Raw genomic sequence first — 25,865 nt, forward strand, 5'->3', positions numbered from 1 at the left:
GCGGACGTCGTCCGGTCGGATCCGGACACGTCCGTCGGTGGCGGGGGTTGATCTGTTTTTTTTAAGGAGGAGGACGGGGAGGAAGACGAGATCCGAAAGGAGGGGTGTATATATAGGCATAGAGGGAGCTAGGAGAGTCCAAATGAGGTGCGATTTTCGCCCACGCGATCGTGATCGAACGCTCTAGGACATGGAGCAGAGTTTGATGGGTTTTGGGCCAAATTTGGAGGGGTGTTGGGCTGCAACACACACGAGGCCTTTTCGGTCCCTCGGTTAACCGTTGGAGTATCAAACGAAGTCCAAATGATACGAAACTTGACAGGCGGTCTACCGGTAGAAAACCAAGGCCGCATGGCAAGTCTCGGTACAATCCGGAAATGTTTAATCCCCACACACGAAAGAAAGCTAGAAAAGGCCACCGGAGGAGAACGAAGCGCCAGAATGCAAAACGGACAACGGGGAAAATGCTCGAATGCATGAGATGAACATGTATGCAAATGCAATGCACGTGATGACATGATAAGAGATGCACGAAAAAAAACAACACACGGAGACAAAGACCCGAACCCGAGAAATAAATATAACTTAGCGCCGGAGACGGCAAGAGTTGGATACAAATATGGAAAGTATATCTGGGGCGTTACAACACTCCACCACTACGAAAAGATCTCGTCCCGAGATCTAGGACTGAAAGAACTCCGGGTACTCAGAACGGAGGTGATCCTCGCGTTCCCAGGTAGCTTCACGGTCGGAATGGTGAGACCACTTGACTTTGAGAAATTTGATTGACTTGTTGCGAGTCTTGCATTCAGTCTCTTCAAGAATAGCAACTGGATGCTCACGATAAGAGAGATCTTCTTGGAGCTCAATGTCCTCGAAGTTGACGGTGCGGCCAGGAGTCTTGAAACACTTTCGAAGCTGAGAGACGTGGAACACATCATGAACATTTGCAAAGTTTGAAGGAAGCTCAAGTTGATAGGCGAGGTCGCCTCTCTTGCTGACAATCTTGAAAGGCCCGACATATCTGGGGGCAAGCTTCCCTTTGATACCGAAGCGACGAGTACCTTTCATAGGAGAGACACGGAGGTAAACATGATCTCCGATCTCAAAAGTCAATTCACGGTGCTTACTATCATAGTAGCTCTTCTGGCGGGATTGGGCTGCTTTGAGGTTATCACGAATGACTTTGCACATTTCTTCTGCCTCTGTGATTAGGTCATTGCCCAGCAGCCGACGTTCACCGGTTTCAGACCGGTTGAGAGGGGTACGGCACTTCCTGCCATACAGAATTTCAAATGGGGCCTTGCCCGAACTTGCTTGAAAGCTGTTGTTGTATGAGAATTCAGCATAAGGAAGACAGTCCTCCCACTTCATGCCGAAAGAAATCACACAAGCCCTGAGCATGTCTTCGAGAATCTGGTTGACACGCTCGACTTGACCGCTTGTTTGAGGATGGAAAGCTATGCTGAAGCGGATGTTGGTGCCCATGGCCTTCTGAAAAGAATCCCAAAACTTGGAGGTAAAGATGCTGCCACGGTCTGAAGATATCACTTGAGGAATACCGTGCAGAGAGACAATACAAGAGGTATAGAGTTCCGCCAATTGAGCTGCAGTGATTGACTCTTTGATAGGCAGAAAGTGAGCCACTTTGGTGAGCTTGTCGATGACGACGAATATAGCATCATTGCCACGCTTGGACTTTGGAAACCCAGTCACGAAGTCCATTTCAATGTGGTCAAACTTCCATTCTGGAATGGCAAGAGGTTGGAGGAGACCTGCTGCCCTTTGGTATTCTGCCTTCACTCTTCTGCAGACATCACACTCGTTCACGAATTGAGCGATCTCGCGCTTCATTCGAGTCCACCAATAAGCTTGCTTGAGATCCTGATACATCTTCGTACTACCAGGGTGGATGAAGAGGAGAGAGTTGTGAGCCTCGTTCATGATCACCTTACGAAGTTCACCTTTGGGCACAACAATTCGATCCTCGAAGAAGAGAGTGTCCTTGTCATCAAGTCGGTAGCACTTGTACTTGGACTGACTCTTTGCAATACCAATTTTCACCTTCTTCACCATATCATCAAGAAGCTGGGCTTGGTGAATCTGGTCTTCCAAGGTAGGAGAAACTTGAAGGTTGGCGAGGAAACCTTGAGGAACAATTTGCAGATTAAGTTTGCGGAAAGCTTCACAAAGCTCGGGTTGATAAGGCTTGAGAATCAGACTGTTGCAATATGCTTTTCTGCTCAAAGCGTCAGCAATCACATTGGCCTTGCCTGGAGTATACTCGATACTCGGATTGTACTCTTGAATCATTTCGACCCATCGAGTCTGCCTGAGGTTGAGATTAGGCTGAGTGAAGATGTACTTGAGACTCTTGTGATCAGTGAAAATATCCACTTTCCTTCCCAATAAAAGATGTCTCCAAGTCAACAAAGCGTGCACAACTGCCGCCAACTCGAGATCATGAGTGGGGTAGTTCTTCTCATTAGGCTTCAACTGGCGAGAGGTATAAGCGACAACTTTCTTCTCTTGCATTAGTACAGCACCGAGACCTTGGAGAGAGGCATCACAAAAGACCTCGTACGGCTTGGTTTCATCAGGCGGAGTCAGAACTGGAGCAGTGATCAATTTCTCTTTCAAAGTGTTGAAAGCAATATCACACTCCGGAGACCAAACGTACTTGACGTGCTTCTGAAGAAGATTTGAGAGAGGCTTGGCGATCTTAGAAAAGTTTTCAACGAATCTTCTGCAATAGCTTGCGAGACCGAGGAAACTGTGGAGTTGCTTTACGTTCTGAGGAGGTTCTCAATTCACAATTGCAGACACCTTCTCAGGATTCACGGAAATGCCCTTGGCAGAGATAATATGACCAAGATAAAGAACCTCATCGAGCCAAAATCCATACTTGGAGAACTTGGCGTAGAACTGATGTTCCCTGAGCTTGTCAAGAACCAAACGCAAGTGCTTGGCATGATCTTCCTTGTTCTTCGAGAAAACCAGAATGTCGTCGAGATAGACCAAAACGAAGTCATTGGTGTAGGGGCTGAAGATGAAGTTCATCATGCGAGAGAACGTCGGAGGAGCATTGGCGAGGCCAAAAGACATGACGGTGTATTCATATGAACCAAAGCTTGTTCTGAACGCCGTCTTGGGAATATCTTGCTCACGAATACGAATCTGATGATAACCCATACGGAGATCAAGCTTGGAGAATACTTGAGCACCTTTGAGTTGTTCGAACAGCTCATTGATGTTGGGAAGTGGGTATTTGTTCTTGATGGTCTTCTTGTTCACTGGACGGTAATCAACACAAAGTCGACTCGATCCATCCTTCTTCTTCACAAAAAGAACACCACAACCCCACGGAGAAGAACTAGGCCGAATGAGACCCAATCTTTCTTGCTCATCGAGTTGCTTCTTCAGCTCCTTCAACTCTTCAGGTCCGAGCTTGTAGGGACGTTTGCACACAGGTTCCGTACCGGGCTCAAGTTCAATAACAAATTTCACCGGCCGGTTTGGAGGCATCCCTGGGAGTTCTTCTGGAAAGACGTCTTGATACTCACAAACAACCGGAATCTGCGAAATAGCATCCAATTCACCCTTCTCATTGAGAGAAAACAACCGGATGATATTATCCCGAGCGGCAAAGACAATGACATCCTCAGACGAATGAGTCAGTTGAATCTGCCTGGCTGCACAATCAAGCTGAGCTTTATGCTTAGAGAGCCAGTCCATCCCGAGAATAAGATCGATATTCGAGTTACCAAGAACCATAGGAGAAGCAAGAAACTTGAAATCGCCCATCGTGATAGCGACATCTGGCACCTCCAGACTTGCACTCAAACGTTTGCCAGGAGAAACGATATCCATATGTTTACCCAAATGAGAAGAAACGAACTCATGCTTGGTAAAAAATGGCTTTGACATGAAACAATGCGATGCACCCGTGTCAAAAAGAACTTTTACAGGAATATCATTAATAGGAAGGTTACCCATGATGACATCTGAAGAATCCTCAGCCTGAGCTGCATTCAGCATATTGACCTTGACGTGCTTGGGATTGTGCTTGACCACAACTGTACTTGCCGATCTGACAGGAGGAGGAGGAGGAAGACGCCTCTGGTTGGTACACTTGTTGGCATAGTGACCCTTCTGTTGGCACTTGTTGCACGTGACCTCTGAAAGCGAACGGTGATACGGAGCACTCGGTCTTGGAGGTTGAGACGAAGACCTGTTCTGAAAACCTGGGTTGGGTGGGTGGGAGAAACCACTGCCACCTTTGATCTTCTGCTGAAACGGCTGACGGAATGGAGGAGAAGGAAGCCAATACTTCTGCTGCTTGGCCACTTGAGTAGAGGAAGACGGAGTAACATCTCTGGCACGCTTCCTGGAAGCATCACACCTCAACTGAGCAGCCTCTTGTTTTAGTGCCATGTTGTAGAACTCATCGTATCTCAACGGCTCAAAGAGGACAAGAGCGAGCTGAATTTCCTCACGAAGACCACCCCTGAACTGATAGATCATGCTCTTCTCATCAGGAACATCCTGCTTGGCAAAACGGGCGAGCTTCTGGAACAACTTGTTGTAGTCGTAGACAGACAAAGAGCCTTGCTTCAGATTGCGAAATTCCTGACGCTTACTCTCAACCACACTTTGAGGGATGTGATGAGCGCGAAAATCTTGACGGAAATCGTCCCAAGTGATCAGACGTCCACCTCTGGAATCCTTGTACTGCTGGAACCACTCTGCAACCTGATCTTTGAGCTGGAAAGAAGCGAACTTGACGAAATCTTCAGGCCTGACGTTGCTGCATTCAAAATGCTTGCCCAGATCCACTAGCCAATCGTCAGCATCGGTAGCCTCAACACAACTGCTGAACGTCTTTGGACCATTTGCGAGGAACTGGTTCAGTGTAGCAAAGTGGTGCTGATTGTTGCCTTGATTCCCTTGACTGCCTTGATTCCGCTCTTGGAGGATTTGCATGATCAACTGTGTATTTGCATTAGTAGCGGCCATCACAGCTTGCCATGCTTCCGGAGGAGGCGGAGGTGGAGGCGGATCAGGATTCGGAGTCGTGCGTGTTGGAGGAGCCATCCTGAAGAGGTTGACCACCATTAGCACATTGATAGACAACAATATAGAAGTTGAATCCAACGGAATGAAAATTGCAACATAAAGTCTTCACATCCGAACAAAATAAACGAATGCACTTCTCTTGAAGTGGTCACACATTCCTAAATTGCGAAGCCACGAAGAAAGAAGGGGTACATCAATGAGGGATGGAATCAACATATGACGTCGAAGCAAAACGAATGCCACAACTCGAAATAAAACCAAGTGTTGGCTTGCGGAATAAGCCGGAACACACATATGATAGAAATTTCGTCCGAAGTTTTCGTGGTGGGACCTACACGGGCTCGATCGTACAGCACCATCATGTACAAGGCAGTGCACATGACATACGAAGCGTCCCCGAGTCAGCATAGCCAAGGACTCTTTAAGACACAACGAGACCATTGTAAAATCGACCGTGAATAGGCGAACCACTAGACGTCGAACCCCAATTTCATATCATACACCTGTGGAAAAGATATCCTAAGGCTACTTGAATTCCCACCTATGAAACTCCCAAAATTCCCCGGTTATGCAATCAGGTGTTGGGGATACAGGGGAAGCATAATATCTCACTCAAGCTAGCAAATCCTACATCCAGCTGTATCCATCCTTCAACACATAACCAAGAAACCTTCGAAAACCATCTACCTCAACCTTCGAAAAGCATCCGTTATACAAGTTATGGCGATACTCCCGAACTCCCGCCCCAGTACTGGGTGGCGTCGAGGTTATCTCACCAACGAACTGCATAAAGAAGATTTCCGATGTTGCGCACATATCTCAAGTATACCAGAATTGCAACGATAAAATTGTGACGACAACACCTCGGAGCTCAACTCCCCGGGACACTGCCACAACCCCTAAAGACAGGAGGCACCAAGAACAATGTTCTCGTCACAAAACCATCGGAACAAATCCAAAATACTCGCGTGATCCTAAATTTTTTTTTGTGAAATTTAAGAAGAGAAGAGTCAAAACTCTACGTCAGGATGCCTTACCAGAGCGATGAGGAGGCTGGGAAGTAAAAAGAATTCCTAAGCTCTCCGATATATAATTCCTAAGGACTCAAAACATTTTTCTAGACACAACTCGGCTGCTAAAAACGATCAAGCAATGGGGGCTCCTAAGGTCGGGGAAGGCTCTGATTACCAACTTGTAACGCCCTCGATGCGGCTATAGCTCCCACGTGTCGAGGCACGACTTAGAGACATAACCGCATTGAAAGCAATGTCGCAAGTCAGGCAATCATTACAACATCCCATGTAATATATAATAAAAGGGGGAGATAGCATAGTTGGCTTACACTCGCCACGTCACATCAGAGTACATAAATAAACATCCATCAAACAAACACTCATGGCCCGACTACGGCGTCAAAATAGAAAAAAACCCAACATGCGACAAGGCCCTGAATCGATCCCCAACTAGGCACCACTACTGATCATCGGGAAAGAAAACATAATAACGCTGAGAGTCCTCGTCGAACTCCCACTTGAGCTCGTACTTGTCACCTGGAGCGAAATCACCTGGACCTGCATCTGGAGTTATAGTATCTGTGAGCCACAGGGACTCAGCAATCTCGCACCCTCGCGATCAAAACTATTTAAGCTCATAGGAATGGATAAGGCAAATATATGTGGAGCTGCAGCAAGCGACTAGCATATGTGGTGGCTAACTTATACGCAAAAGAGAGCGAGAAGAGAAGGCGAAGCACGAGCGAGAAGCTAAAGGAACATCCTGCGCAAGCATAACTCCAACACTGTGTCCACTTCCCGGACTCCGCCGAGAAGGGACCATCACGGTAACACACACGGTTGATTCATTTTAATTAAGTTTAGTTCAAGTAATCTACAACCGGACATTAACAAATTCCCATCCGCCCATAACCGCGGGCACGGCTTTCGAAAGATCAATCCCTGCAGGGGGTCCCAACTTAGTCCATAACAAGCTCTCACGGTCAACGAAGGAATAGACCTCCACCCAAGACACACCGATCAGACTCGGTATCCCGGTGCAACAAGATGATTCGACAGGTCAAAACAAGTCCAGCAACACCGCCCGAATGTGCCGACAAATCCCGATAGAAGCTGCACATATCTCTTTCTCAGGGCACGCTCGGATAGGTCAAGCTACGAGTAAAACCAACCCTCGAGTTTTCCCGAGGTGGCCCCGCAGGCTGCCTGGTTCGGACCAACACTCAGAGGAGCACTGGCCCGGGGGGGTTAAAATAAGATGACCCTCGGGCTCCGAAAACCCAAGGAAAAAACAGGCTAGGTGGCAAATGGTAAAACCAATGTTGGGCATTGCTGGAAAAGCTTTAATCAAGGCGAACTATTAAGGGGTTCCCATTATAGCCCAACCGTGTAAGGGACGCAACAATCCGGAAACATAACACCGATATGATGGAAACTAGGGCGGCAAGAGTGGAACAAAACACTAGGCGAGAGGCCGAGCCTTCCATCCTTTACCAAGTATATAGATGCATTAAGATAACATAGCAATATAATGATATCCCAACAAGTAAATAAATGTTCCAACAAGGAACGGCACCAATCTTCACCTGCAACTAACAACGCTATAAGAAGGGCTGAGCAAAGCGGTAACATAGCCAATCAACGGTTTGCTAGGACAATGGTGGGTTAGAGGTTCAGCATGGCAATTGAGAGGCTGACAAGCAAAAGGTAGGCATCGTAGCATTGGCATAGCAAGAGCGAGCAAACTAGCATAGCAAAGATAGTAGTGATTTCGAAGGTATGATCATCTTGCCTGCAAAGCTGTCAGAGTTGACTGGATCCTCAAAAGCACACTCAACGGGCTCCTCGTTAGCGAACTCGTCTCCCGGCTCTACCCAACAACACAAACAAGCAACAAGGATACAATCAACCACGTGCAAGGGCAACAAATAATATGCAAAGAGGGTATGCTATGCGGGATGCGATGCGGGATGCAAAATGCAAGACGTTACGGAAAATGCATGAACCTGGCCTCAACTTGGATGACCAAGTGGGCCACTGGATAGAGGGGAAGAAATCATCTGAAAACGATATAAAGATCATAGGAATCGGAGCTACGGTTTGGAAATGGCGAGCGTTTTACGAAACGAACCGATCTGCGATATACAGCAAGTAGGCTCCTAAATGCAACGAAATGAACATGCTACAGCCACCAAACATGACAACAAAAGGCATGGCAGGGATGTACACAAGATGGTTAACAAAACACTAGCACTGAGCCATAGGCAAATTCATCCATTAAGAGGTTCAAACAAGCATAGCAAAAATGAATATGTAAAACAGATTCCAGACTTAGTGAAATTAACACTAGCCTGAAATTTCAGACCACGATGCTCTCTTCGGAGCAGCAAAACAACATGATACATGACCTGAGCATGACAAGTAAGAACAAGGCATGGAGCTACTCAACAAGCTTAACAAAACACCCAAAGTGACCTGGGGCCAAAAGGGATCACAAAATATATTAACGGGCACACGAACATAGCTAAAACACAATCAGTTTTCAGACTTAGTGAAAACTGAGACATGCTGAAATATAACTCACCGGAGCGGCGAGCGGTGGCGGGGCGCGGCGGCGCCGGCGGCCGGCCGGGAAGAGGACGGCGGCGGGGCGCGGGACGAAGGGCGGCGGCGGATCGGGCCTCGGGGGCCGGCGTTGGGCCTCGGGCCCGCGTCGGTGGCGGCGGCGAACTGGTCCCGTGGGGACACGTGGCGGCGGCGGGTTGGATGGCGGCGGCGGGCGGACGTCGTCCAGTCGGATCCGGACACGTTCGTCGATGGCGGGGGTTGATCTGTTTTTTTTAAGGAGGAGGACGGGGAGGAAAACGAGATCCGAAAGGAGGGGTGTATATATAGGCATAGAGGGAGCTAGGAGAGTCCAAATGAGGTGCGGTTTTCGCCCACGCGATCGTGATCGAACGCTCTAGAACATGGAGCAGAGTTTGGTGAGTTTTGGGCCAAATTTGGAGGGGTGTTGGGCTGCAACACACACGAGGCCTTTTCGGTCCCTCGGTTAACCGTTGGAGTATCAAACGAAGTCCAAATGATACGAAACTTGACAGACGATCTACCGGTAGTAAACCAAGGCCGCATGGCAAGTCTCGGTACAATCCAAAAATGTTTAATCCCCACACACGAAAGAAAGCTAGAAAAGGCCACCGGAGAAGAACGAAGCGCCGGAATGCAAAACGGACAACGGGGAAAATGCTCGAATGCATGAGATGAACATGTATGCAAATGCAATGCACGTGATGACATGATAAGAGATGCACGAAAAGGAAAAACAACACACGTAGACAAAGACCCAAACCCGAAAAATAAATATAACTTAGCGCCGGAGACGGCAAGAATTGGATACAAATATGGAAAGTATATCTGGGGCGTTACATGTGTGTGGACTATACCTCACCGTCGTGTTGATTTGGGTAGTCCTCCATCTTAAAATTGCCAGTCCAGGATACGGAAAAAAGATGCCTTCCCTCCTTAGTTTCTCACCTTTGATTTGCCTGCATTTAAAAAAAAATGCATTAGAAAACAGGTGTTGTAAAACCCCCTTGCCGACTACTGGGGGCTGACCTGGCCTACTGGAGGCAGACCTTGCATCAGGAATTCACTAATTCTCATCGCTGTCAGTTCGTATATGATGATGATGATGATGAGAGGCAGGAAAGAAAAGCAAGCTGGGATGATACGAGCGAGAAAAAGCAAGCAGCAATGAAATGGTTATGTCAAAAAAGTATAGTTCATGCACAATTTCTACATCCAGTACACACACAGAAAAATGCCTACTTATCTGTCTCTATCTGATTTGCCGAAAACAAATACACAGAATTGCCTATACTGCAACGCGAGCTAGGATTTTGGTTGGCAAATATATTACTGCATCACTGAATGTACACCTCTGTTGCCTACCGATGTAGAGCCTACCAGATGATTATGCACCTCTGTTGTTGATCAACCTAAAAACTACTACCTAATGTACTCCAGGAGAATGGAGATTATATCATTGTATTGATCAAAATAAGTACCAAGTACTATGCAGTCTGTCAAAAAACAAACAAACCAGACACCTTTAGATTGTGTTGAAATGTGAATTGCCTATATGCTTCATCTCTGTGTTGTGGTGGTGCATGGAAAGCAAAGCTAATTTAAACAGGGATGAAGCTAGTTGTATAAAAATAGAGATGAAACAAAAATTCATCTCATTCAGTTTTGTGGTGGTGCATGGAAAAGCGGTGTGGCTGTATCTCTGAATCTCTCTTGACATTGTATGCAGGAAAGATGCAAAGGAATCGTGCAAACAAACCGTGTAGGTGTGGCGTTGCCTACTTATCTCTGCTTCTCTCTATCTGATTGCCTGCAAAAATACACAATATTGCCTATTTCTCTATTTCTGATGCCTGCATCTATTCTCTATTTCTCTGATTGCCTGCAAAAAACACAGCGCTTATTGCTTATTTATCTATGTCTAACTGCCTACAGAAAAAACCTCTATAACAATGTTGTTGCCTACGTTTTGGCAGAGGAAGCCGCATCCCCAATGGCGTGAAAAAAGCTCTGGAGCACCTCCCCTCGCCCTCCTCCCCGAGAGCCTCTCGTGAAAGGGCTCGTGAAAAATACAGCTACCCCTGACCCTATCGGTCCATTTTGATACGCTCCTGCGGTAGTTGATGAGGACGAGGGCGTTGGCGACGAAACCGCAGCAACAACGAGATGTGCAGACGAAGGGGAGTGGGTTAAATGACCTTGGGGCTCAAATCAGCAGGATCCCGCCGTCTCCGGTCGTCCGCCGCCTCGCGTAGAACCGCTTCGTCGCTTCCTTCTTCTCCTTCCCCGTCGCTTCTTCCTTCTCCTACTTCTCCGGCACGCGCGCGCCGCCCTCACCCGTCGAACTGCCGGCGGGATCCTTCGTGGGCGCCGCCTTTCTCCATCAATTGACTCGTCGCCGCTCTCTCGCCGGCCACGCTCGCCTGCAAACCAGGGATTCGTGGGGGATTTTGGTTTTGCTCGTCGCCGGGTGCAGTGGGGAACGGGAACGAGAAGCTGGAGGAAAAAATCTGGCCACATCTCCCCAAATTTCGAAGGGAAGCGACAAAACCCACCGTCACGTGGTGTCGCCCACCTGGTCGGTCCACCACCCCGCGGCGTCTGTGCAAATCGTGCGAGATGGACGGCTCTGGTGCGGCCGTTTCAGCGCGTTAGATAGCGCGCGCGCACCAAACAGCGATTAGGTACAAACTTTTTTTTTGCGTATGGATTAGGTACAAACTTATACAGTAGTATACATCTATAAAAGCAGCCAAATCACGGCCGTACGCCGCAATCAAATCCAATTCCTACGCAGCCCGGGATATCGAGAACAAACCAAACAACAGCGAACCGAGGAAGATCGTGGAGGCATGAGAAAACGGGGAGCCAGCACCCCCGCCGTGAAGCCGACCGCGGCCGCCCGCGCCCGTCGCGCGGAAGAGATCGTCAACGCGATGCCCGGGACAGAGGCGGAGAAGGCGGCCGTGCTGCAGGGTATGCTCGCATTCATGAGGGCGGGGTTCGAGGATTGCAAGCTGTACATGGCCATGGAGGAAGCGGACGTGGTGGAGGAGTACCGCCGGGCGGGCAAGCTCCACACGTACGACCCGGACAAGGAGCACATGAAGCGCTTGGCCAGGGTCGCCAAGCTCCACCCGCCGCCCGCGCACATGGTCGAGAAGATCAAGCTGTTCACCTACTACCTCGAGGAAGACGAGGAGGACTTCAGGATAGGACTGCACTCGTTTATAGATGAATGAATGAAATCAGAAACTTTATGGTGGTATCGTGTTTGTATGGTACATTCTCGTCGTATTTGTCACACTTGTTAAGGTTTCCTATTTGCCTTTATGTCGGTTTGGTTGCCTTCTGTCCAATATGCATACTTTGAGAAGAAAAAGCAGAAGGGTTACAATTGGTTTCACTCATTTATCGTGAAACCTGCTCACCCAATTCAAGTGTAACAACCTCGGCCTCTACCTCAAGTGAAAAGCCTCCCGCATCACAAATCATATGAGTAGCTCGTCAACTAAATCGTTGAACAAATTTCAAAAAATCGTCTCCCATCAATTGCACCCAAAGACCGTATGGGCCCACTCCTTCCTGTGAAGTGACGCTAGTATGGATCCAAATGATGGCTTTGAAGATAACTTTTAAGTTGTTGGAGCTTTCGTTCTCTTAAAAATACAACCATTATGAGTGTTCCAGATGTCCCAAAGTAAAGTATAAACTGTTGGGATCATTGCAGAAATTAAAAAAAAATTACGCATCACCAAGATCAATCTATGGAGAGACTAGCAACTAGAGAGAGGGGAGTGCATCTCCATACCCTTGAAGACCGCGACACGGAAGCGTTACAAGCACGCGGATGAGGGAGTCGTACTCGTAGTGATTCAGATCGCGGTTGATTTCGATCTAAGCGTCGAACAACGGCGCCTCCGCGTTCAACACATGTGCAGCCCGGTGACGTCTCCCGCGCCTTGATCCAGCAAGGAGGAGGGAGAGGTTGGGGAAGACAACTCCGGCAGCAGCACGACGGCGTGGTGGTGGTGGAGCAGCAGTTCTTCAGCAGGGCTTCGCCAAGCTCTAACGAAGGAGGAGGGGTGTTGGAGAGGGGGAGGGCTGCGCCTTGGATGTGGTGCGGCTGCCCTCCCTCCTCCCCTCTATTTATAGGGTGAAGGGGGAAGGGGGCCGACCCCTCTAGATGAGATCTAGAGGGGGGGGCAAGGGGAGGGGGCTTGCCCCCCAAGCCAAGGGGACGCCCCCTTTAGCCCCCCCCCCAACCCTAGGCGCATTGGCCCTAGGGGGGATGGCGCCCAGCCCATTTAGGGGCTGGTTCCCTTCCACATACCCCATTGAGCCCTTCGGGGCAGGTGGACCCTCCCGATGGATCCCCGGAACCCCTTCGGTGGTCCCGGTACAATACCGGCAAACCCCCGAATACTTTCGGTGACCGTATGATGACTTCTCATATATAAATCTTCACCTCCGGACCATTCCGGAACTCCTCGTGACGTCCGAGATCTCATCCAGGACTCCGAACAACATTCGGTAACCACATATAAACTTTCCCTATAACCCTAGCGTCATCGAACCTTAAGTGTGTAGACCCTACGTGTTCGGGATTCATGCAGACATGACCGAGACATCTCTCCGGCCAATAACAATAGTGGGATCTGGATACCCATGTTGGCTCCCACATGCTCCACGATGATCTCATCGGATGAACCACGATGTCGGGGATTCAAGCAATCCCGTATACAATTCCCTTTGTCAATCGGTAAGTTACTTGCCCGAGATTCGATCATCGGTATCCTAATACCTCGTTCAATCTCGTTACCAGCAAGTCACTTTACTCGTTCCGTAATGCATGATCCCGTGACTAACTACTTAGTCACATTGAGCTCATTATGATGATGCATTACCGAGTGGGCCTAGAGATACCTCTCTGTCATACGGAGTGACAAATCCGAGTCTCGATTCGTGCCAACCCAACAAACACTTTCGGAGATACCTGTAGTGCACCTTTATAGCCACCCAGTTACGTTGTGACGCTTGGTACACCCAAAGCATTCCTACGGTATCCAGGAGTTACACAATTTCATGGTCTAAGGAAATGATACTTGACATTTAGAAAAGCTTTAGCAAACGAACTACACGATCTTGTGCTATGCTTAGGATTGGGTCTTGTCCAGCACATCATTCTCCTAATGATGTGATCCCATTATCAATGACATCCAATGTCCATAGTCAGGAAACCATGACCATTTTTTGATCAACGAGCTAGTCAACTAGAGGCTCACTAGGGACATGTTGTGGTCTATGTATTCACACATGTATTACGGTTTTCGGTCAACACAATTATAGCATGAACAATAGACAATTATCATGAACAAGGAAATATAATAATAACCATTTTATTATTGCCTCTAGGGCATATTTCCAACAGTCTCTCACTTGCACTAGAGTCAATAATCTAGTTATATTGTGATGAATCGAACACCCATAGAGTTCTGGTGTTGATCATATTTTGCTCGTGGAAGAGGTTTAGTCAACGGATCTGCGATATTCAGATCCGTATGCACTTTACAAATATCTATGTCTCCATCTTGAACATTTTCACGAATGGAGTTGAAGCGACGCTTGATGTGCCTGGTCTTCTTGTGAAACTTGGGCTCCTTGGCAAGGGCAATAGCTCTAGTGTTGTCACAGAAGAGAGTCATCGGGCCGCATTGGGAATAACTCCTAGGTCGGTAATGAACTCCTTCATCCAGATTGCTTCATGTGTTGTCTCCGAGGCTGCCATGTACTCCGCTTCACATGTAGATCCCGCCACGACGCTTTGCTTGCAACTGCGCCAGCTTACTGCTCCACCATTTAAAATATACACGTATCCGGTTTGTGACTTGGAATCATCCCGATCTGTGTCGAAGCTAGCATCGACGTAACCCTTTACGACGAGCTCTTCGTCACCTCCATAAATGAGAAACATATCCTTAGTCCTTTTCAGGTACTTCAGGATATTCTTGACCGCTGTCTAGTGTTCCATGCCGGGATTACTTTGGTACCTCTCTACCAAACTCACAGCAAGGTTTACATCAGGTCTAGTACACAACATGGCATACATAATAGACCCTATGGCTGAGACATAGGGGATGACACTCATCTTTTCTCTATCTTCTCCGTGGTCGGGCTTTGAGCCGAGCTCAATTTCACACCTTGCAACACAGGCAAGAACCCCTTCTTGGACTGATCCATATTGAACTTCTTTAATATCTTATCAAGGTATGTGCTTTGTGAAAGACCTATGAGGCGTCTCGATCTATCTCTATAGATCTTGATGCCTAATATGTAAGCAGCTTCTCCAAGGTCCTTCATTGAAAAACACTTATTCAAGTAGGCCTTAATGCTTTCCAAAAGTTCTATATCATTTCCCATCAATAGTATGTCATCCACATATAATATGAGAAATGCTACAGAGCTCCCACTCACTTTCTTGTAAACGCAGGCTTCTCCATAAGTCTGGATAAACCCAAACGCTTTGATCATTTCATCAAAGCGAATGTTCCAACTCCGAGATGCTTGCACCAGCCCATAGATGGAGCGTTGGAGCTTGCATACCTTGTTAGCATTCTTAGGATCGACAAAACCTTCCGGCTGCATCATATACAATTCTTCCTTAAGGAAGCCGTTAAGGAATGTCGTTTTGACGTCCATTTTCCATATCTCATAATCATAGAATGCGACAATTGCTAACATGATTCGGACGGACTTCAGCTTCGCTACGGGTGAGAAGGTCTCATCGTAGTCAACCCCTTGAAATTGTCAATAACCCTTAGCGACAAGCCGAGCCTTATAGATGGTAACATTACCATCCGCGTCCGTCTTCTTCTTAAAGATCCATTTATGTTCTATCGCTCGCCGATCATCGGGCAAGTCTGTCAAAGTCCATACTTTGTTTTCATACATGGATACTATCTTGGATTGCATGGCTTCAAGCCACTTGTTGGAATCTGGGCCTGCCATCGCTTCTTCATAGTTCGAAAGTTCACCGTTGTCTAACAACATGATTTCCAGGACAGGGTTGCCATACCATTCTGGTGTGGAACGTGTCCTTGTGTACCTACGAAGTTCAGTAGCAACTTGATCCGAAGTACCTTGATCATCATCATTAACTTCCTCTCTAGTCGGTGCAGGCACCCCAGAAACATTTTCTTGAGCTGCGCTACTTTCCGGTTCAAGAGGCAGTACTTCATCAAGCTCTACTTTCCTCCCACTTACTTCTTTCGAGAAAAGCTCTTTCTCCAAAAAGGACCGTTCTTGGCAACAAAGATCTTGCCTTCGGATCTGAGGTAGAAGGTATACCCAATGGTTTCCTTAGGGTATCCTATGAAGACGCATTTTTCCGACTTGGGTTCGAGCTTTTCAGGTTGAAGTTTCTTGACATAAGCATCGCATCCCCAAACTTTTAGAAACGACAGCTTAGGTTTCTTCCCAAACCATTTCATACGGTGTCGTCTCAACGGATTTAGACGGTGCCCTATTTAAAGTGAATGTGGATGTCTCTAAAGCGTATCCCCAAAATGATAGCGGTAAATCGGTAAGCGACATCATAGATTGCACCATATCCAGTAGAGTGCGATTACGACGTTCGGACACACCATTACGCTAAGGTGTTCCAGGCGGCGTGAGTTGTGAAACAATTCCACATTTCCTTAAGTGTGTACCAAATTCGTGACTCAAATACCCCCCCCCCATGATCTGATAGTAAGAACTTTATTTTTCTATCACGTGATTCTTTACCTCACTCTGAAATTCCTTAAACTTTTCAAAGGTCTCAGACTTGTGTTTCATTAAGTAGACATACCCATATCTACCTAAGTCACCAGTGAGGGTGAGCACATAACGATAGCCACCGCGAGCCTCAACGCTCATTGGCCCGCACACATTAGTATGTATGATTTCCAACAAGTTGGTTGCTCGCTCCATTATTTCGGAGAACGGAGTTTTGGTCATCTTGCCCATGAGGCATGGTTTGCATGTGTCAAATGATTCATAATCAAGAGACTCCAAAAGTCCTTCTACATGGAGCTTCTTCATGCCTTTGACACCAATGTGACCAAGGCGGCAGTGCCACAAGTATGTGGGACTATCATTATCAACCTTACATATTTTGGTATTCACACTATGAATATGTGTAACATCACGTTCAAGATTCAATAAGAATAAACCATTGACCAACGGGGCATGACCATAAAACATATCTCTCATATAAATAGAACAACCAGTATTCTCGGATTTAAATGAGTAGCCATCTCGCATTAAACAAGATCCAGATACAATGTTCATGCTCAAAGCTGGCACTAAATAACAATTATTGAGGTTTAAAACTAATCCCGTAGGTAAATGTAGAGGTAGGGTGCCGACGGCGATCACATCGACCTTGGAACCATTCCCGACGCGCAGCGTCACCTCGTCCTTCGCCAATCTCCGCTTCTTCCGTAGCTCCTGTTTTGCGTTACAAATATGAGAAACCGCACTGGTATCATATACCCAGGAGCTAATACGAGTATTGGTAAGGTACACATCAATAACATGTATATCACATATACCTTTGGTGTTGTCGGCCTTCTTGTCCGCTAAGTACTTGGGGCAGTTCCGCTTCCAGTGACCGTTTCCCTTGCAATAAAAGCACTCAGTCTCAGGTTTGGGTCCATGCTGTTTGAAATATGCCCTAGAGGCAATAATAAATTAGTTATTATTATATTTCATTGTTCATGATAATCGTTTATTATCCACGCTATAATTGTATTGATAGGAAACTCAGATACATGTGTGGGTACATAGACAACACCATGTCCCTAGTAAGCCTCTAGTTGACTAGCTCGTTGATCAATAGATGGTTACGGTTTCCTGACCATGGACATTAGATGTCGTTGATAACGGGATCGCATCATTAGAGAGAATGATGTGATGGACAAGACCCAATCCTAAGCCTAGCACAAAGATCGTAGTTCGTATGCTAAAGCTTTTCTAATGTCAAGTATCTTTTCCTTAGACCATGAGATTGTGCAACTCCCGGATACCGTAGGAATGCTTTGGGTGTACCAAACGTCACAACGTAACTAGGTGGCTATAAAGGTGCACTACAGGTATCTTCGAAAGTGTCTGTTGGGTTGGCACGAATCGAGACTGGGATTTGTCACTCCGTGTAAACGGAGAGGTATCTCTGGGCCCACTCAGTAGGACATCATCATAATATGCACAATGTGACCAAGGGGTTGATCACGGGATGATGTGTTACGGAACGAGTAAAGAGACTTGCCGGTAACGAGATTGAACAAGGTATCGGGATACCGACGATCGAATCTCGGGCAAGTACAATACCGTTAGACAAAGGGAATTGTATACGGGATTGCTTGAATCCTTGACATCGTGGTTCATCCGATGAGGTCATCGTGGAACATGTGGGAGCCAACATGGGTATCCAGATCCCGCTGTTGGTTATTGGCCAGAGAGCTGTCTCGGTCATGTCTGCATGATTCCCGAACCCGTAGGGTCTACACACTTAAGGTTCAGTGACGCTAGAGTTGTTATGGAAATTGGTGTGCAGTTATCGAATGTTGTTCGGAGTCCCGGATGAGATCCCGGACGTCACGAGGAGTTCCGGAATGGTCCGTAGGTAAAGATTTATATATGGGAAGTCCTATTTTGGCCACCGGAAAATGTTCGGGATTTTTCGGTATTGTACCGGGAAGGTTCTAGAAGGTTTCGGAGTGGGGCCCACCAGCATGGGGGGACCCACATGAACGTGGGTAGTGGGGGCAAGGCCGCACACCCTTGGTCAAGGTGCACCAAGATCCCCCCTTAGAAGGAATAAGATCATACCCTGAAGGGATAAGATCAAGATCCCTAAAAAGGGGGGATAACAATCGGTGGGGAAGGAAATGATGGGATTTCTTTCCTCCCACCTTTGCCAATGCCCCAATGGACTTGGAGGGCAAGAAACCAGCCCCCTCCACCCCTATATATAGTGGGGAGGCGCATGGGAGCTTCACCCTTGCCCCTGGCGCAGCCCTCTGCCTCCCCAACACCTCCTCCTCCTCCGTAGTGCTTGGCGAAGCCCTGCTGGAGAACTGCAAGCTCCACCACCACGCCGTCGTGCTGTCGGAGCTCTCCCTCAACTTCTCCTCTCCCCTTGCTGGATCAAGAAGGAGGAGACATCCCCGGGCTGTACGTGTGTTGAACGCGGAGGTGCCGTCCGTTCGGCACTAGGATCTCCGGTGATTTGGATCACGATGAGTACGACTCCTTCAACCCCGTTCTCTTGAACGCTTCCGCTTAGAGATCTACAAGGGTATGTAGATGCACTCCCCTCTCTCTCGTTGCTAGTTTCTCCATAGATAGATCTTGGTGACTCGTAGGAAAATTTTGAATTTCTGCTACGTTCCCCAACAGTGGCATCATGAGCTAGGTCTATTGCGTAGATTCTTTGCACGAGTAGAACGCAAAGTAGTTGTGGGCGTTGATTTTGTTCAATATGCTTACCATTACTAGTCCAATCTTGATTCGGCGGCATTGTGGGATGAAGCGGCCCAGACCGACCTTACACGTACACTTACGTGAGACAGGTTCCACCGACTGACATGCACTTGTTGCATAAGGTGGCTAGCGGGTGCCAGTCTCTCCCACTTTAGTCGGATCAGATTCGATGAAAAGGGTCCTTATGAAGGGTAAATAGCAATTGACATATCACGTTGTGGTTTTTGCATAGGTAAGAAACGTTCTTGCTAGAAACCCATAGCAGCCACGTAAAACATGCAAACAACAATTAGAGGACGTCTAACTTGTTTTTGCAGGGTATTCTATGTGATGTGATATGGCCAAGAAGAATGCGATGAATGATATGTGATGTATGATATTGATCATGTTCTTGTAATAGGAATCACGACTTGCATGTCGATGAGTATGACAACCGGCAGGAGCCATAGGAGTTGTCTTTATTTATTGTATGACCTGCGTGTCATTGAACAACGCCATGTAATTACTTTACTTTATTGCTAACCGGTAGCCATAGTAGTAGAAGTAATAAGTTGGCGAGACAACTTCATGGAGACACGATGATGGAGATCATGGCGTCATGCCGGTGACAATGATGATCATGGAGCCCCAAAGATGGAGATCAAAAGGAGCAATATGATATTGGCCATATCATGTCACTATTTGATTGCATGTGATGTTTATCATGTTTATACATCTTATTTGCTTAGAACGACGGCAGTAAATAAGATGATCCCTCATTAAAAATTTCAAGAAAGTGTTCCCCCTAACTATGCACCGTTGCGAAAGTTCGTCGTTTCGAAGCACCACGTGATGATCGGGTGTGATAGATTCTTACGTTCACATACAATGGGTGTAAGCCAGATTTACACACGCAAAACACTTAGGTTAACTTGACGAGTCTAGCATGTACAGACATGGCCTCGGAACACAAGAGACTGAAAGGTCGAGCATGAGTCGTATGGAGGATACGATCAACATGAAGATGTTCACCGATGATGACTAGTCCGTCTCACATGATGATCGGACACGACCTAGTTGACTGGGATCATGTAATCACTTAGATGACTAGAGGGATGTCTATCTGAGTGGGAGTTCATGAGATGAACTTAATTATCCTGAACATAGTCAAAAGATCTTTGCAAATTATGTCGTAAGCTCGCGCTTTAGCTCCACTGTTTAGATATGTTCCTAGAGAAAATATAGTTGAAAGTTGACAGTAGCGATTATGCGGACAGTAGAAAGCTTATGTCCTTAATGCACCACTCAGTGTGCTGAACCCCAAACGTCGTCTGTGGATGTTGCAAACATCGGACATACACGTTTTGATAACTACGTGATAGTTCAGTTAAACGGTTTAGAGTTGAGGCACGAAAGACGTTTCGAAAGATCGCGGAACATATGAGATGTTTCGAGGGCTGAAATTGGGATTTCAGGCTCGTGGCCACGTCAAGAGGTATAAGACCTCCGACGATTTTCTTAGCCTGCAAAGTAAGGGAGAAAAGCTCAATCGTTGAGCTTGTGCTCAGATTGTCTGAGTACAACAATCACTTGAATCGAGTGGGAGTTGATCTTCCAGATGAGATAGTGATGTTTCTCCAAAGTCATTGCCACAAAGCTGCTAGAGCTTCGTGATGAACTATAACATATCAGGGATAGATATGATGATCCTTGAGGTATTCACGATGTTTGACACCGTGAAAGTAGAAATCAAGAAGGAGCATCAATTGTTGATGGTTGGTGAAACCACTAGTTTCAAAAGGAAAAGGGCAAGAAGGGATACTTCATGAAACGGCAAATCAGCTGCTGCTCCAGTGAAGAAACCCAAGGTTGAACCTAAACCCGAGACTAAGTGCTTCTCTAATAAGGGGAACAGCCACCGAAGCAGGATTACCCTAGATACTTGGTAGATAAGAAGGCTGGCAAGGTCGATAGAAGTATATTGGATATACATTATGTTAATGTGTACTTTACTAGTACTCCTAGTAGCACCAGGGTATTAAGATACCGGTTCGGTTGCTAAGTGTTAGTAACTCGAAATAAAAGAGCTACGGAATAAACAGAGACTAGCTAAAGGTGAGCTGACGATATGTGTTGGAAGTGTTTCCAAGTTTGATGTGATCAAACATCGCACGCTCCCTCTACCATCAAGATTAGTATTAAACCTGAATAATTTTCATTTGGTGTTTGTGTTGAGCATAGACATGATTGGATTATGTCTATCGCAATACGGTTATTCATTTAAGGAGAATAATATTTACTCTATGTATTTGAATAATACCTTCAATGGTCTTGCACCTAAAGGAATGGTTTACTGAATCTCGATCGTAGTGATACACATTTTCATGCCAAAAGATATAAGATAGTAATGATAGTACCACTTACTTGTGGCACTGCCATGTAAGTCATATTGGTGTAAAACGCATGAAGAAGCTCCATGTTGATGGATCTTTGGACTCACTCGTTTTTGAAAAGTTTGAGATATGCGAACCATGTCTATTGGTGTACACGCATGAAGAAACTCCATGCAGATGGATCGTTTGGACTCACTTGATTTTGAATCACTTGAGATATGCAAATCATACCACATGGGCAAGATGACTGAAAAGCCTCATTTTCAATAGCAACTTGTTGGAAGTAACACATTTTGATGTGTGCAGTCCAATGAGTGCTGAGGCATGCAGTGAATATTGTTATGTTCTTACTTCACAGATGATTCGAGTAGATGTTGAGTATATTTACTTGATGAAACACAAGTCTGAATTATTGAATGGTTCAAGTAATTTCATAGTGAAGTTGAAGATCATTATGACAAGAGGATAAAATGTCTATGATATGATCATAGAGATGAGTATCTGAGTTACGAGCTTTGGCACACAATTAAGACATTGTGGAAGTTGTTTCACAATTAATACCACCTGGAACACCATAGTGTGATGGTGTATCCGAACATCATAGTTGCACCCTATTGGATATGGTACGTACCATGATGTCTCTTATCGAATTACCAGTATCGTTCATGGGTTAGGCATTAGAGACAACCGCACTCACTTTAATAGGGCACCACGTAATTCCGTTCAGACGACACCGTTTGAACTATGGTTTGGAGAAACCTAAGTTGTCGTTTCGTAAAGGTTTGGGGCTGCGGCGCTTATGTGAAAAAGTTTCAGGTTGATAAGCTCGAACCCAAAGCGGATAAAATGCATCTTCATAGGACACCCAAAAACAGTTGGGTATACCTCCTAATTCAGATCCGAAAGCAATAGGAATTGTTTCTGGGAATGGGTCCTTGCTCGAGGAAAAGTTTCTCTCGAAAGAATTGAGTGGGAGGATGGTGGAGACTTAATGAGGTTATTGAACCATCAATTCAACCAGTGTGTAGCAGGGCACAGGAAGTTGTTCATGTGGCACCTACACCAATTGAAGTGGAAGCTGATGATAGTGATCGTGATGCTTCGGATCAAGTCACTACCGAACCTCGCAAGACGACAAGGACGCGTACTGCTTCGGAGTGGTACGGTGATCCTGTCTTGAAGGTCATGTTGCTAGACAACAATGAACCTACGAGCTATGGAGAAGCGATGGTGGGCCCAAATTTCGACAAATGGTTAGAAGCCATGAAATCCGAGATAGGATCCATGTATCAGTACAAAGCATGGACTTTGGTGGACTTGCCCAATGATCGGCAAGCCATTGAGATAAATGGATCTTTAAGAAGAAGACGGACATGGACGGTAATGTCACCGTCTATGAAGCTCGACTTGTGGCGAAGAGTTTTTCACAAGTTCAAGGAGTTGACTACGATGAGATTTTCTCATCCGTAGCGATGCTTAAGTTCGTCGGAATCATGTTTGCATTAGCTACATTTATGAAATTTGGCAGATGGATGTCAAAACGAGTTTCCTTTCCAGTTTTCTTAAGGAAAGGTTGTATGTGATACAATCAGAAAGGTTTTGTCGATCCTAAGGATGCTAAAAGGTATGCTAGCTCCAGCAATCCTTCCATGGACTGGAGTAAGCATCTCGGAGTTGGAATATACACTTTGATAAGATGATCAAAGATTTTGGGTTTATACAAAGTTTATGAGAAACTTGTATTTCCAAAGAAGTGAGTGGGAGCACTATAGAATTTCTGATGAGGATATGTTGTTGACATATTGTTGATCAGAAATGATGTAGAATTTCTGGAAAGCATATAGGGTTATTTGAAAAGTGTTTTTCAATGGAAAACCTGGATTAAGCTACTTGAACATTGAGCATCAAGATCTATGAGGATAGATCAAAAATGCTAAATGGTACTTTCAAATGAGCACATACCTTGACATGATCTTGAAGGTGTTCAAGATGGATCAGTCAAAGAAGGAGTTCTTGCCTGAGTTGTAAGGTATGAAGTTAATAGTTAAAGCTCAACCACGGCAGAAGAGAGAGAAAGGACGAATGTCGTCCCCTATGCTTCAGACGTAGGCTCTATAGTATGCTATGCTGTGTACCGCACCTGATGTGTGCCTTGCTACATATCTGGCAAGAGGGTACAAAGGTGGTCAAGGAGTGGATCACCAGATAGCGTTCAAAATTATCCTTAGAGGAATAAGGATATGTTTCTCGATTATGGAGGTGATAAAGAGTTCAGCGTAAAGGGTTACGTCTATGCAAGCTTTAACACCTATCCGAGTGACTCTAGGTAGCAAACCGGATACATATAGTGGAGCAACCATTTGGAATAGCTCCAAGTGAAGCGTGGAAGCAACATTTACAATATGACCTAGAGATTTGCAAATTACATACGGATATGAATGTTGCAGACCCGTTGACTAAAACCTCTCTCACAAGCAAAACATGATCAAACCCCAGAACTCATTGAGTCTTAATCACATGATGATGTGAACTAGTTTAATGACACTAGTAAACTCTTTGGATGTTGGTCACATGGCGATGTGACCTGTGAGTGTTAATCACATGGCGATGTGAACTAGATTATTGACTCTAGTGCAAGTGGGAGACTATTGGAAATATGCCCTAGAGGCAATAATAAATTAGTTATTATTATATTTCCTTGTTCATGATAATCGTTTATTATCCATGCTATAATTGTATTGATAGGAAACTCAGATACATGTGTGGGTACATAGACAACACCATGTCCCTAGTAAGCCTCTAGTTGACTAGCTCGTTGATCAATAGATGGTTACGGTTTCCTGACCATGGACATTAGATGTCGTTGATAACGGGATCGCATCATTAGAGAGAATGATGTGATGGACAAGACCCAATCCTAAGCCTAGCACAAAGATCGTAGTTCGTATGCTAAAGCTTTTCTAATGTCAAGTATCTTTTCCTTAGACCATGAGATTGTGCAACTCCCGGATACTGTAGGAATGCTTTGGGTGTACCAAACGTCACAACGTAACTGGGTGGCTATAAAGGTGCACTACAGGTATCTCCGAAAGTGTCTGTTGGGTTGGCACGAATCGAGACTGGGATTTGTCACTTCGTGTAAACGGAGAGGTATCTCTGGGCCCACTCGGTAGGACATCATCATAATGTGCACAATGTGACCAAGGGGTTGATCACGGGATGATGTGTTACGGAACAAGTAAAGAGACTTACCGGTAACGAGATTGAACAAGGTATCGGGATACCGACGATCGAATCTCGGGCAAGTACAATACCGTTAGACAAAGGGAATTGTATACGGGATTGCTTGAATCCTTGACATCGTGGTTCATCCGATGAGGTCATCGTGGAACATGTGGGAGCCAACATGGGTATCCAGATCCCGCTGTTGGTTATTGGCCAGAGAGCTGTCTCGGTCATGTCTGCATGATTCCCGAACCCGTAGGGTCTACACACTTAAGGTTCGGTGACGCTAGAGTTGTTATGGGAATTGGTGTGCAGTTATCGAATGTTGTTTGGAGTCCCGGATGAGATCCCAGACGTCACGAGGAGTTCCGGAATGGTCCGGAGGTAAAGATTTATATATGGGAAGTCCTATTTTGGCCACCGGAAAATGTTCGGGATTTTTCGGTATTGTACCGGGAAGGTTCTAGAAGGTTCCGAAGTGGGGCCCACCAGCATGGGGGGACCCACATGAACGTGTGTAGTGGGGGCAAGGCCCCACACCCTTGGTCAAGGCGCACCAAGATCCCCCCTTAGAAGGAATAAGTGTTGGGGAACGTTGCAGAAAATAAAAATTTTCCTACGGTTTCACCAAGATCCATCTATGAATTCATCTAAGCAACGAGTGAAAGGGGAGATGCATATACATACCACTTTGTAGATCGCGAGTGGAAGCGTTCAAAAGAACGGGGTTGAAGTAGTCATTCTCGTTGTGATCCTATCACCGGAGATCCTAGCGCCGAACGGACGGCACCTCCGCGTTCAACACACGTACGGTCAGCGTGACGTCTCCTCCGTCTTGATCCAGCAAGGGGGAAGGAGAGGTTGATGATGATCCAGTAGCACGACGGCATGGTGGTGGATGCAGCAGAACTCCGGCAGGGCTTCGCCAAGCTGCTGCGGGAGGAGGACGAGGTGTAGCAGGGGGAGGGAGGCGCCAAGACTTGGGTGCGGCTGCCCTCCCCCCTGCCCTCCTTTATATAGGCCCCCAGGGGGGCGCCGGCCCTGGGAGATCAATCTCCCAAGGGGGGCG

The 25,865-nt window shown here is 46.4% G+C and overlaps 1 long non-coding RNA gene across 1 annotated transcript in view; it reads right to left on the minus strand.

The window, feature by feature from the left end:
• LOC119275344 overlaps positions 1-11,188 on the minus strand; it is a 19,011-nt gene extending 7,823 nt beyond the window's left edge. The window contains exons 1-2 of the long non-coding RNA XR_005135660.1: positions 10,874-11,188; positions 9,533-9,634 (exon numbers count right to left, since the gene is read on the minus strand). This is a non-coding gene — a long non-coding RNA (uncharacterized LOC119275344). The remainder of the gene's footprint in view (positions 1-9,532; positions 9,635-10,873) is intronic.
• Positions 11,189-25,865: the final 14,677 nt, after the last annotated feature.

The sequence above is a fragment of the Triticum dicoccoides genome, chromosome 3B (genome assembly GCF_002162155.2).
Source record: "Triticum dicoccoides isolate Atlit2015 ecotype Zavitan chromosome 3B, WEW_v2.0, whole genome shotgun sequence".
In the NCBI taxonomy this organism is placed as follows: Eukaryota; Viridiplantae; Streptophyta; class Magnoliopsida; order Poales; family Poaceae; genus Triticum; species Triticum dicoccoides.